A 14,316-nucleotide genomic window follows, 5' to 3' on the forward strand; every position below is an offset into this window, starting at 1 on the left:
AAATCTATGTCCTCACTGTTGTGCTAATTCATCTCTGTAGCTAACAGGTTTTGGAGAGCAGCCAGGAAGAGTTCCTGGATCATAAAACAGTAGCGTTGGAAGGTCCATGAAGTTCATCGAGTCCTATATCCTGCTGTTACAGGACACCAATTTATACCATCCTACTCAGATGGCTGTCCAGAGTTGCAGCTGGGTCTTAGTTTCCAACTTGATCACCTGCTTGTGAGCTGCAATCCCAGGCTTTTCCAGCTTGCTTCCCTCTGGACACATGGGACTGCAGCTCCCATGCTCCCCAGCCAGTATGGCCCATGTTCACTGGAAATGCTGAGAGTTACAGTCCCACATATCTGGAGGGCAACAGATTGCTAACATCCATATAGGTATTCACTGGGGCTTATCTCAGAGTAGTCACAAATGGGATTATACTACAATTCTTTTTTTGAAAGTTGTTAACATCCAGCTGTAATCATCCATATTTCTATAACATAATTAATAGTTCCATCCATATGTGTGATAATTAGTATTGTTTCTACTTATCAACAAATATGGCTACTGTAATTACCTTCATTCCACAATCTTAACAGGTGCAGATCAAGTTGGTTTCAGAATTCAGTGGTGTGGCTCCTGCCACAAGGCCATAAATTTACATTGGTTCAAGCATTCCTTGAATGTATACTTTAAGAATGCACATTCCTCAAGAAGAAAAATAACATCTTTGTTAAAGGCTGATTGTCCTACTTCTTCATTTATCTCTAGTATGAGCAACCTGTAAGCTAAAACACTTGGAGGACCACATTTCCCATCCTGACTCACCTGTGGGTGAAAGCATCTGAAGGAACACAAGTTGCCCACCTCTTATCTCAACCCTTAAAGTCAATGTACATTCAGACACTGTTATCTGTGACACTTCAGATAAGCTTTACAGCCTCTCCTCATAAAAGAAAAAGAAAAGAAAAAAAATGCTTGACATTGACCTTTTCCAAGGGAACTCAGGAAACCAAGCACTGGTCCATCTAGTTCAGTGTAGTCATAAAAAAAGTGTCAGGAGATCTTCGGGACTCTAGGTAGGAGTATTCTCAGAGCTTTTATACACAAAACACTTATTATGGGCTCAGGATTCCTTACTCATGGCTGTTTACAGCTTCTTTATACAGCATTGTGGCCCCAAGTTTTGCTTCTTGAAAGAACTATCCAGGGGTGTTTATATGACGGGAAAATGGGGTATTATTTCTGAAAGCAGCATCTGTACTTGCATATTCATCCTATTTGATTGCAGCATAGCTCCACCTAGCAGTTATGCAGAAGAAAGCAGGAAAGGGAAAGCTCAGACCTCAACATTCCTCTACACACACACCTTCTTTGGGGTGCTGCTAAACACAGGCAGGTTGTCCAATGTTTATTTATTTATTTATTAAAACATTTCTATGCCGCCCCATTCGCCGAAGCCTTGGGGCGGCTCACAACATAAATGTGGGGACACTCCATATAAAACTGTTTCAAGCAATCATCACATGGTGAACAATTAATGTGCATTGTCCTTTACCAGACACTAAGAACTTGGAAAGGGAAAGTTTTATTCATAGGGTTATTTTATTTCAGGATAAAATAGTCAGCAGCAAACTCCTGTCAGGCTTGGAGCCTGATTCACCTTGCAAGTGCCTGCATAACTAGAAATACACCTGTAGATGCTTGCAGGGAACAGGTGTGTGGCAATTATGCAGTGCAACTGAAGGCCCTGGAGAGTGCCATAAAAGGTTTTACTGTACTCTTGTTTTGCCACAGCAACAGGAGCTGTTTTGGTGGCTACTTTGTGCCTTGACTTCTAGCCTTGCTTTGAAGTTCCTCCATCTGCTTCCCTAGCTCCAGTCTGTTCCTGCTTTTGTCCTTGCCTCCAACCTGACCCTCCCCTGTCAGGTACCTGCACAATAGTTCTTCTGACCTCACCTTGATCCCGTACGTGTCTGTTGCACTGCTGCCTGAGTCCTTGGCCTGCTTTTGAACTGTGTTTTTGCCTGAAAACTATTACCTTGTTGGTTTCTGACCCTGAACTGTTTGAAGATTTCCCTCTTGCCTCTGGTCCAATAAACCTGGTGCAAGCTTCCACTTTACACTTGCCCTCATGCCCAGGAGTCCTGTTAGTAGCTGCTCACTGCCTACATCTTGGCCCTTATAGCACCAAACTAGTCTTGTGTGTACAAATTTGTGTGTGAATCTAGTAGCGCTTGGAGTTATCTGGATTAATGGTATGTTGTTATTAGATACACCATATTGTATGTGTTGTTTCTGTGCATTCTCTTTATTAAGGTTGTAGAGAACTTCTGTGGAGGAATCATGACTCCATGACTTTTAAGTGCTTCTTATTACCTTCCATTTTGCTTCCCTCCAAATGCTGCTGCTTGTATTACAGGAAACCTGCTTCTGATTGTTTTAAATTGTTAGCTGGGACAGTTGTTTGAAAATGAAAAGTAAAGGGCTAGGGGAAATCCCTTGCAAGTTGTCTAATGTCTACATTGCATTTGTTGGAAAACGGGTCCCTTGTGTATTTACATATAGCTTGGGAGGTTAAGAACATGGAAAATTGGAGGGAACCTTCTTTCAAGTGTCATCCCAAAGTATCTCAAGTTGCTAAGCAACACAATGAGGAAAATCATGGTACGGAGCACTCACTGAATTGTACCACTCTGGCTTAGGAATAGTACTGTCTCCTGATAGTGGAAATTTTCTATTTGGGGAAGACAATATCCAATAGGTTGGTGGAGGGGACAATGGACAAAGGGTAGGAATTTTGAGAAGGAATGTGGCTCAAGCTCCCCTGGGGATACACAGGGTGGAGGGGTTGACACTAAGTATCAGATCCAGGACAGGATGTGGTTTGCAAGAGCGGAGTTCCTTTTGTGTGCATTTTAAAAAAACTAAGTTGAACTCGCACATTTGAAGTTGATTTTTGAGCTTTTATGAGCTGCTTTATAAGACCTAAAACCTAAGCCTACAAGAAACTAAGGTCAGGACAAAATGAGTAAAAGCTGTGCCATAATATGGCTGCTAAAAGCCCAATACTTGTAAGAATGACTGAAGGAATCCATATTATGAGTCTTGCTACCCCCCCACCCCCGACCATGCACCTTAGAAATGCTACGCTTTGCCTGTTCTGCTCAGGTACACGCTTAGATATGCTGTTACCTGTCTTGAAGGTTCTTTTTGTTGTCTTAATCCCATTCAACCCTTTTGTTTTATTCTCATGCGCCTCTAGAATACTGTGAATGTGATTCTCCTGCCCCTTCCCCAAACTGTGTATGTAACTGACAGTCTGTACAAGATGCTTTTATAACCTATCTTGGTAGTCCCTTCAGGGGCTGCCTACATGCTGCATGTATTTCCTGCATGTCTGAATAAACTGTGAATGGTTTTCAGATTGTACCTCTCAACATTCTTCCTGGGAGGGGGCAGTTCACTCCTATCACTAGCCTACACCTTCTTTCTGTTTATAAATAATCTCTTCCTCTATCTAGCTCTGCACCAGGGTTCTTGTTAATACAGAGTTACATATTGACTTTATTGCCCTTTCTAAACTTGGGTTTAATTTAGGTATGTGGCTGAGGTTCTCTTCAACCACTCAGGTATGTGTGTCAAAGCAAGGCTGCAAGAGATATTGCTAGATTTGCCCCTGGGATAGAGCTCCCAATAATATGCTTGTAAAGAGTTACCTTTTGGGGATTTAGTCCCTTTTCTGTGCCCTGGTTTTCCTTTCGAAACTATTTAAAATGAGTTTAAAATTATCACCTGAGGTAACTTAATGGGTAAGTAAATAGCACCTTACATCTTGTATAACTGACTTGTGTACTGCTGCTTGGGGCATCTCTACACAAGGCATTTATGTGCACTTGTTGTCTGCAGGTGCTTTAGATGAAACAGTCAACCTCCAGAGCCTCTTTAAGCATTCCTGCCCCTTTTTAGAGTGAGGAAAAGGTATCTGCAAATGGTGGAATGAAAGTTTGCATTTTTGCAGTTCTGCTATACTGTAGCCTCACCTCTTTGTGGTTGTGTGGGTGGCAGATATTGAACAGTGGAGAAAGACACACAGCCCTTCCCTTAGGGAAAACAACCATGTAAAGGAGCCAGTCATGCAAAGAATCCTGAAACAGAAGGCTGCAGAAAGTTATGGATTCAAAGCCTCATGTAGAGAAGTGCTTTGTCACTGGGGCACTTAGCTTCAGGTTCAGTCCATATCACATCAAGTTCATGAAAAGAATTGAGTACAGTAATCTTGAACAGCTATCTGTGATAGCATAGCATTTCATAAAAATGTTCTCAGTGTAATTTAAGGATATTATTATTAATGGGAAGTCTGGTATTAGTACATAGTCTAGTGTACCAGTTTTCAATCCAAAAAATTATATTCCAGAATCTCTAAGTGCTGGTACATTCTCATTATATCTGAAAGATAAGCCCTCCTCCCCTGCCATAGCTCTGGTCTCTTTCCAGATAGAACTTTAATCCAATTTACAGACCACCAAGGGCTGGTGCCACAATAATTCTAGTTGAAAATGGCATTAAGGCAAATGGCATTAAATGGCATTAATGCTGGCTTGTATGAAAGTGAAATGGATGGCATAACACATCAAGAACTGTGTTTTTTCCACTTTCCATATCCCCTTCTGGTTTTGAAACATGCTTGTAAATCTACAGACAGGTGAATTCAGTGCATGAAAGGAGAACTTTGGAATGGCTTAGGGAAATGAAGTCATAATAAAAATCTTACCGGAGTGCAAATAGTGATTGGAAGCTTGACTAAGATAATGCCTAGGAAAGAATCCAGAAAAAGCTACAAGACTGAAAAGAGGGCAAAGGAGGAACCATTCTTTTAAATCTGCCTATTATTTGTGGGAGAAGGACATGGGGTTTATTCAATGATTCATTTTTATTACTTTACCACCTGTCTATTTTAGTTTTTATTGCAGATAAGCTGTTTTATTTATTTAACAAAAGAAGAGAGTAAGTGAAGGACTTACATCACTTTAAAAAACAGAATAATTATCTTTGCATAAAGGCAGTTCATTCCAAGAGAATCTTTCAGTTCCAAATCACTGAAATTTGGGAATTTCAGTCCTTTCAGATTTGGGGAATTAGGTTAATCAGAATGCTGAAAAATCTCTGTTCAAAATTTGTCATACTCTAAGGCACAAGCCTCTTTCCTCTAACTCCTTCACAGAAGATTCTTAACTTACTTGATGCTAAACTCACCACTTGAGGCTACCCAATCAATGAGACACTATTGGAAGTGGAAAAGTATTCTTCACATGTTCAAAGAATTGTGCTGCATAGTCTAGAGATTAGCCCTGGAATAAAAAGTAGCTTCTAGGGCAAAGTTTGGTTTCAGTAAGGTGGTTCCATCGCTTTCACCACTGCTATCGTTTCAGTCTGAAGTGTGCTCACAGTAGCTTAACATGGTCATATTGAGTGAACTTCAGCAGTCGGACGAAATCAGAGTAGGATTCCACATTTTCTTATGGTAGGGATAAAAGCTTATGGTGATTTTTTTAATGGATACCAGAAGTGATTTTCGCCTATCTATATAAAATGGAAGTTATTACATGAAAGAGAAAGCTGAAGTGACAATCTTAATATTTTTGCATTTTATCCAGGTGTGCTTGACTACTCATATCATCATTGCTCACCTAGTGTTGTTTCAAAGACAGACCAATGAACTTTGTTAAACTTAGTGGACTTGGGAAGCAATACTACAGCACTAAATCCATAAACTCTGAATTGACTCTTGCCTAAAATGGTAAAAATGGCACCTTGAATTGCTCTGTTCCCTTCTATAACGCTTTCTAGCAAATATAAAGTCAAGTACGTATGAAACCTTGTACCTGTAAAATATTAAATAACATGTCCAATGTACATAAGGGACAACCCCTTAGAGCAAAGCTCATTGCATTTTCTGTGAATGACTCAGCATGGTCCATTTACTCAGAATGCACGCTCTAGTTGGATAATAAAAGTATCTAGGAAAGCATTGCGAGTGGTCTATTGCTCTTCATGATTTCATCTTTGGTGACAAATTAGGGGCATTCTGAGCAAATCTTGGCATTACTCAGCATGAGTCAGTTGCTTCCTCACAGAACATTCAGCAATAAGCCTCCACCTCTGCCAGCTGGATTAATGCCCCTCATATACACATTGCCCATTTTCCCTTTCTCTGTGCTGACAGACATGGAGAAAGGGACTCAGCTGGTGCTGGCAGTGGGGCGAGGACCTCCCTGGTACACCGTATTTTCCTCAGGGGCTGGCGAGGGCTAGGGAAATGAACTCAGCCCGCCTGTGAAGAAGTGGCTCCTCTCACTGCTGGCAAATAGGACACCTTCTCCATGTACCTCTTGTCATCCCGATCAGTAGCAGTGAGAGATGGCGAATAGGGCAGCATAGAAGTCTCCTAAATAAATAAATAAATAAATAAATGTGAATGAACTCTTGGCCCAGGCTGGAAAGAGCAGCTGAAGCTTTTCCTAATCACAGCTGTAATGTAATGGCTGAAGCTTTTCTTCATATGAAGACAGGTCATGGTGTAACCTTCAGCTGCTACATTTATGTCAGGCTGCTAAGAAAGGCAGAGGGGCAGGTTCTGCTAAAATAATGGTGGCAATTCTACTCCACCCATTTAGCCTGCTTCTCAACTGTCTTCCTCAGAGCCTCCATTTCAATGTCTTGTGCTTCACGGAGTACCCTGCCTGGAGCATTTCAGACCATGCTTTGCTTTCTTATTCTTAACTGAGGCTGGTTAGTTTAATCTTTATAAACCACCCAGGGAGCCTTTGAGCTGATGAGTGGTGAAGAAATGTAATAATAAAAATAATCATTGTGTGAAGTCCAGTTGCCTCCAAGTCCCCCCACTTATGTAAGGATTTTAGAGTCTACACCCTAACAGAATTTGTCCAATGTTTTACCCCTCATAATGCTATAGTGCCCCCCTCTTAGATATACATCTTAACCCCTCTCTTTGACTTCTTTTTCTTGAACATGTAATCTGTTACTTCAGGCTCATCCACCCTTGCTCCTCAGTGTTTGCTCTCAACCTTGTAGCTTTCACCCTGTCTCTCAGCTGGTTTCCCTGTGTCAGGAAATCTCAGAATCACAGAACTAGGAGAATGTAGGTTTGGATTCGCGCGGAAGGTGCTACACTCAGTTTCAGCAGTTTATTGGCAGGACACCCCGGGAACCTCTCTCTGACAGAGAAAAGAGCAACAGCGCTGCAGGGTAGCCAGTATATGGAACCAGCTACAAGCTTCCTGAGCATATGAAGAGTGCTTTAAAGGTTGTGGGTCACATACACAGTTTTGGGCCCATGATGAGGGAAGAATGGGTACATTTGCAGAGGATAATACAACTACAAACTGAAAAATGTAAGGATGATATCAGAAAGGATGTTACAAAATGTTGCAGCAATAAGGATGCTTGAGGAGACAAATAGCTGAGTGATGTGACTCATAACCGGTCCCAGATGTAGGTTTTGACATTCAGTGGAAGGAGCTTATATCAGGACATTCAATTGCTGTAGCACGTGCCGGCATTCCTGAACGGATTAAGGGTTCTTGCCTATTGAATCAATCTATCTTGTAGCCTTGGGCACATGTGTGACTCACTCTGCAGAAGAACCAATAGAATTCTGAAGTCTCCAGCCCTATTGCTTTCCCGGGTGTGTAGCTAGGTGAAAAGTTCTAGTCCCTTCTAGGGGAGAGGAGTAAGGGCACTGCTGCCAGATTTTCTAATAAAAGGACACACAAAAGCACATATATTTAATGCTTTCTTTGAACTTTCCTAACACCTGCCTAGATACCTTACTCTTTATTCCCCTTCCTACTGAAAACTGGAAAATTCCAGTACTGACAGGGAGGCTGGTCAAAGGACAAGATGGCACCCTTCTGCATGTCATGTACAGAGGCTCACCAGAGTGGTATTTAAAGCTTAGTCTGATGCATCCTTTGTCCTTCAACACCTACCCACGGTTTGCTGCCCGCTCCGCCCCGCCGCTGCATGCAGAGTCTGCCTTACCAAACAGGAGTCTTGCAATGATTTTAAGGCCGATGTTTTCTGACTGTATGATGGAGGAAATTATTTCAAGACATCAGCTTAGCCAACAAGACAGACTTCAGTGCTCCCACTGCTGTGACTGCCGCAAATCCCTTAGCACATTACAATAGATATGGGGTTTTCTATTTGTATGCTTGAGCCCCGGAGCAGTGTCTCTTGGACATAAAGCTTTTTCCTTAAGAGTTATTTTTCAAAATGAATGGAATGCAATCATTCACACCATACTCAACAGACATGTAACATTACTAGTCAATAGTTCTAGGAAATAGCACTGATCACTAGGAATTTTTTATTACATAGAAATAAGTGAATGTACTTACTAACTCACTAATATTTTTATCTCATTTGAAATTTCAAAAAAAGCAAAATTGCTGTTTTAAAAACTATGCCTAATTAGTGTACTTTGGTAAGGGTTCTTATTATTCCATATTAAAATGGAGAAGATGTCTCAAGCATGATGGCTTTGGCAAGTGATTATATAAATGATATGACTGTTTGTTTTGCACACTTTGGGTATAAAATCCAAAGAGTTCACATATCCCCTTTGGTAAAAAACATGGGCCACATCCATATCCAGTGCTTGTACAACTCATCATGGGATGGAAAAGAATAGCTTTCTTTATGACATAAAAGCAGATGTGCAAGTCATCCAGGCAGTGTGTTTTGCCACGAGATCATAATATCTGAAGCACCTTATTAGAAATGTTGGAAGATGCCAGAAAAAAATCAGAACTGAACTGAAATTTAAGGATGCCAGTTAAAGTGTGTGTGAATTACTGGGCTGTTCTGCACCTTGCAGAACCAGCATCAAGCAGATTTACCATTCGTTACCTGCCGAGACCAATGCTGCTGCAGATGGGGGGGGGGGGGAAGCATGGCCCTTCCTGGTCTTCCTGCTTCTTACCCATCTTGTCAGTGCCTGTGCACCCAAGCAGAATGAGGGGGTACAGCAGCACCCTTTGCTTCCTTGCAGCTTAGACCCAGAGAGGTAGCAACAAAAGAAGGGAAGATGGGGGCTCCCTTTAACAGGGGCCTTGCTGAGGGTACCTGGCGCCTTTCAAAGCCTGGAACCAGCTCTGGGGTCTTACATAATTTTTGTACTGCACAGCTACATTCCTGGCCCTTCCCCCTTGTACCACCAAAAACAGGACATTTTACATAACACAGGATATCTGGCAATTCTTGTACAACTACCAAAAACACACACCCTGTTTCCTGCAACTGAGAAATCCTATGATATCTTAGGCTTTGAACTTCTAGGTAAAGAAATGACCCATTGTTATTTGGAGACAGTATTCACATCAACCTGTCTATGTTACTTACTGTGATTAGGAAATATTGTGTGTGTCTTCAAATGAACCTTGAGGAAAGTTTACTGATAAGCACTTTATTTGGGAATGGCAAACCATGACTGGGGTCAACGGAAACCACCAAGGATAAAAGAAATTTCTTGGGTAACAATTTTGAAATTGTTGCTGAAAATCAGTTTGCATATTAAAAGAAACCTGGAATGGGAGAACCACACAGTTTAAGGATCAAAATCCACAGTTAAGCAATATCTTTATAGGACTAACTAAAATGCCACAAAAGAGCATGCAAGTTAGATGGTATTTATAAAAAAAAGATGGTGGAAGAAACAATCACACCAAAGTAGGCCAGATTTTGTGGTGCAGAAGTCTGCCATTTAGGTTCAGTTTTAGGATGAAGATTGTACAATGAAATAGTGATTTCCAAAAACACCTACACTAGTTGATGAGAAAAAAAAAATCCACAGTAGGGCAGTACCTTTCTTAAAATTACCCAAAATTCCACTAAAACATACCACTTAAAACAGTTAAGAGTATCTCTGTCCAATATCATAAATTAATCGTTTTTCCTATCTCAGACTATAACTTATAACATTATGAAACATTATTATTCTGTTCCTTTTAACAATTCATATCAGAAATAATTTCATTTTGCTTTATCTTCCACAGTGGCCTTTACTTTCAACAGGGATTGGTTCATGATTTGTCAATTACATATAAATAACAGACAAAGTTTTTAAAATCACAACCCAAAGATTACACTTAACTTTGCATGAACAGTTATAACTTTTTTCCTTCCCTCTCCTTTCAACCCTCTTGCTCCTTCCCCATCTGATCCATTTTTTTCAAACTTCCTCCCACCAGCAACACTCTAGAGCAGTGATGGTGAACCTTTTACAGAGTGCCCAAACTGCAACCCAAAACCCACTTATTTATTTATTGTTTTTATACTAGTTTTATATTTATTGTATTTTTATATATTTTGTAAGACATCCTGAGTGCTTAAAGCGATAGGACAGGGTATAAATGCATGTAATAAATGAATAACAAAATTCCAACATTGCAATAAAAACATAAAACTGAGGTTTTAGCTTAGAAAAAACAACTCACAGCCAGTACAAGCAAATATATACATATCCTGAGCAGCGCACTGACCAGCCATGGCAAAGCTCAGATGAGTTGTGGCTTGAGCCATCATTGCCTGGTGCCACGACTCCTTTCCAAGCATGTGCATGGCCCATATGTGCGCTGTTATCTGATGCTTGGCTTCTGGGGCAATGCTGGGGCGACTTGGATTATGTGCTGAAGGGAGGGCTCTGCATGACAGCTATGGCACGCGTACCATAGGTTCACCACCACAGCCCTAACCCTACACTGGTACACTCCCATAACCCTAATACAGGGCTGAAGTTCCATTGAAAAGAGGGTGATTCTGAAAAAGTCTTCCTGGAGTAGCGTTTTCTGCACTGCTCATGATTTCTACCCATTCTAAAAACATTCCAACCATCAAAACCATGCCAGGACACCTCGTTTTTGTAACCCTAACCCTCCCCTGGTGCACAAACTGAACAAGTCACCAGCCAGGCAAATGAACTATCCACCAACAGCACCCCTTTCTTACCAACTCAGAATATCCATTGCCTCACCTGAATTTGATAAAAGGAGTGGAAAATGTGGGGTTTCCTCTACATCTATACCTCAGTCACCTTCTCTAGTGTTGATTTTTATAATCAGGAGGATTAGAAACTACTGAAAATAAAAGTACTTTCATTTCTGGCAATACATGTTTTAAATCTGCTTAAATTGCTCTGTCTTCTCATATGTATGGTGATAGCAGCAATAGAAAAGTTAACTTGACTGACATGTTTATAGGGACCAAGATTTGTCCGAATAGTGTAACTTGTGAAATAACACTCTCACTGACAAAGGAATATCTTACTCAAATATAATGAATTACTAGAGTAAAATATTGCAAACTGGTGAGCATTCCTCAAATGAATGGAACATCTTTCTCAGCCTCCTTATGTGCAACCAGGATAAGGAAAAATGGAATCACTTATCAGATTTACTTTTGTAAATAAATCAAAGGAAAGGAATGGATAAGTTTTGGGGCAATATCGGGGAAGAAAACGTGTTGATAAACACAAGGAGAAAACATCCAGGTATCTATATTTTCTTGGGGATCCACTTTGAGAATTATGATACTCTACTGTACTTGAGTATATACTTCAAAGCTACTGTGGTTTTATTTTAGTTATAGAATGATGAAGCTGCCATGATCTGGCTGTTCTTAATTGGATTATATTGACTGTTCTAGATAGAAAAGGAATTTGTTTGTATAAAATGTGTGGTAGTCACTTTTTTCCTGATTATCTGTGTCATTAAAAGCCTTTGCAAGAAAGATCAAAAGATATTGGCTTCTCCCATAAGGAGATGCAAATGCTTCCAGGCAAGGCTTTATGGAGCTACTGCTCTGCTTCATTCACAGAATTTTATGGGAAGTCCAAATGTCATCAGTTTTCATGCTGTTCTGCTGCTGACTCTTCTACTTGTTGTTTTTATTTCCTTGCCACAGCAAATCTATTAAGGAGAAAAGCCAGAATAGCTGCAAATTCTCTCTGAGTGGTGACACTAAGATGCGTTTTTCTGGAAGCACTGGTGATGATAGGGAAAGTTATCACTTTATTTCTCTGCAGCTGACAAAAGCTGCATCTGTTGAATCTCTACCTTTTAGGCACCTACTGCAAAGAGTTCTCAGGAAAAAAAACCCTTAATGATATTCAAACTTAGATGGAAGCCTCTGTTCTTGAAACCAGTGGACTTTTCAGGGATGGGACTCAGGTTAAGTGTTAGGAGTAATGATTGATAGAGCATAACAAAGAATATGCTGTCACCTCCAGGTATGAAATACAACCAGGTCTCACCTATGTAGAGCTGGCAAAGGCCTCTGGTGGGCTTCTTCCAACATACCTTCTGCCTTCCCTGGGAGCTTATTGGTGACAGGTGAAAACAAGCAGCGGCAGTGCAGCAATCTACAGGGGGTGGCTGTGAGCTGTCCACACCTGTAATTACCCATGATGCCCTGACATAATCTTTCTGAAGCACTGTGTGCCACCTTAACCCAGAGTGCAGGTGGGAGAATGAACCTAGAGCAGAAGGAGTTAGAGGGTTCCACTGAGGTACGTGGACCACAAAAGGGATGTTGTTTGAGCACATGCAATTGGTTACAGCGGTTCATAAAAATAGGTTTGTGCTGAATGAGAAATTGAATTAACCTGTGCAAAGGAAGTGGTGAAACAACTGCCTTTGAAATTATTTTCCTTGACAAGTAAGAGCCACAAAAGCTTAAAACTGCAGATCTCTTCATTCAGTGTATTCTGACGTTCTTCAGGGAAGTCAAGCTCTTTTGTTAACGTTCCTTACAGCTCACATAGAAGTGTTGCCTTCGGGATGCAGAGCACTGCTTACCATCTGGACCAAGTGATCTGTTTCTAGGGTGATGATGCCACATGGATGTGGCATGCTGTTCTTAACTGGATAGGAGTGTTTTATTTAATAAGACAAATACTCATTGGCATACTGTTGAATGAAGAAAAACTACCCAACCAAAACTCGTCTGCTAGGCTTGCATATTGTATGACTAAATGGGGCCACCTTGTGGCAATCTATAGGTATGGATAAGAAAAACAAGTACTGTTCCTTTAATTATTAGAAGAGCAGGCTATAAATGTCTTGACAATTTCAGGGAACAAGGGCTGGTACTTATTCACCAGTACAGTGTTTTCTGGATTCAATTGAAAGAAAATGTGTGTGCTGTCTGATAAGCAGAGTACAAAACTGTCATCATTTGAGAATACAGCATATTACAATATGCAAGTAAAATGATAAAATCAGAGGGGTGGTTTGTCAATTCCCATCCGCGATTCCATGCACATTTGCTCAGGACTAGTTAGGGAAATGCAAAGAGCACTCTTAGTATCATCTGAGAAAAATGCTCAAATTTCTACGTTGGAAAATAAGGTTATGTGTGCAATTATTTGTGTAGTTCTCTTGGTCGATGCACAAGAGAAAAAAAAAAGTACTTGTCACATTTTGTTGCCTTTGGGCCCAATTGTTATCTTCCTACTCGTGTTCCTCCCCATATGCATAGATACATGAAAAGACAGACGTGCACATGAATATTTGCCAACGGAGGAATACACTAGCTGAGGAAGCGGCTTTTGTCCATCGAAGCATGTGCACGATAAATCTGCCATAAACCTTCACCGGATGCTACAAGGCTTTTCGCCTGTGTGAGCTGTAACGGCGCCTTCCTCACCGGAGCGATGCACGAATGACGACTGGGGAATAAAGGCGTGCGTGATCTGCGGGGGGGCGGAACGGGTGGGGGCCAGAACACGCCGGGCGCGAGGCTTTCTCCTCTAGCCCGGGGGGGGGGAATCCCCTTGTCCCAGGCCCCCCCCCCCCGCGCACTGCCGCCTCTCCGCGCCCCACTTCCATGCTAAGTGGCGGTTCTTTCCGTTACACCGGGAGTCCGCGCGCACCCCTCGGAAGAACCGCCCCGCGTCAGCCCCGCTCCCTCCGGCTTCGCGATTGGCTGACGGAGCCGGCGCTCTGCAGTCCCGGCTGCCGCTGAGGCGATTTCTGAGGTGCAGCCGCGGTTCAGCTGCTGAAGAGCTCGGCCGGAGGAGGGCGGGAGTGGCGGGACTACCGCCGCTGGGGGGGCCACGGGTCCCTGTTCTGTCGCGGTGCCAGCGGCGTGGTCTCCATTTGGGTGGCAGGTGTGTGCAGGGTGGAGTCTCCCTCCATCTCCTCGTGATGCGGCGATAAGAGGCGGCGGCAGCAGCAGTAGCGCCGTCCGCCGCTGGAACAAAGGCGCCGCCCGACCCCCGCGGGCATCTGTCTTGCCCTCCGCGGAGAG

Source organism: Varanus komodoensis, unplaced genomic scaffold (genome assembly GCF_004798865.1).
Source record: "Varanus komodoensis strain SLA01 unplaced genomic scaffold, ASM479886v1 scaffold15, whole genome shotgun sequence".
NCBI classification, from domain to species: Eukaryota; Metazoa; Chordata; class Lepidosauria; order Squamata; family Varanidae; genus Varanus; species Varanus komodoensis.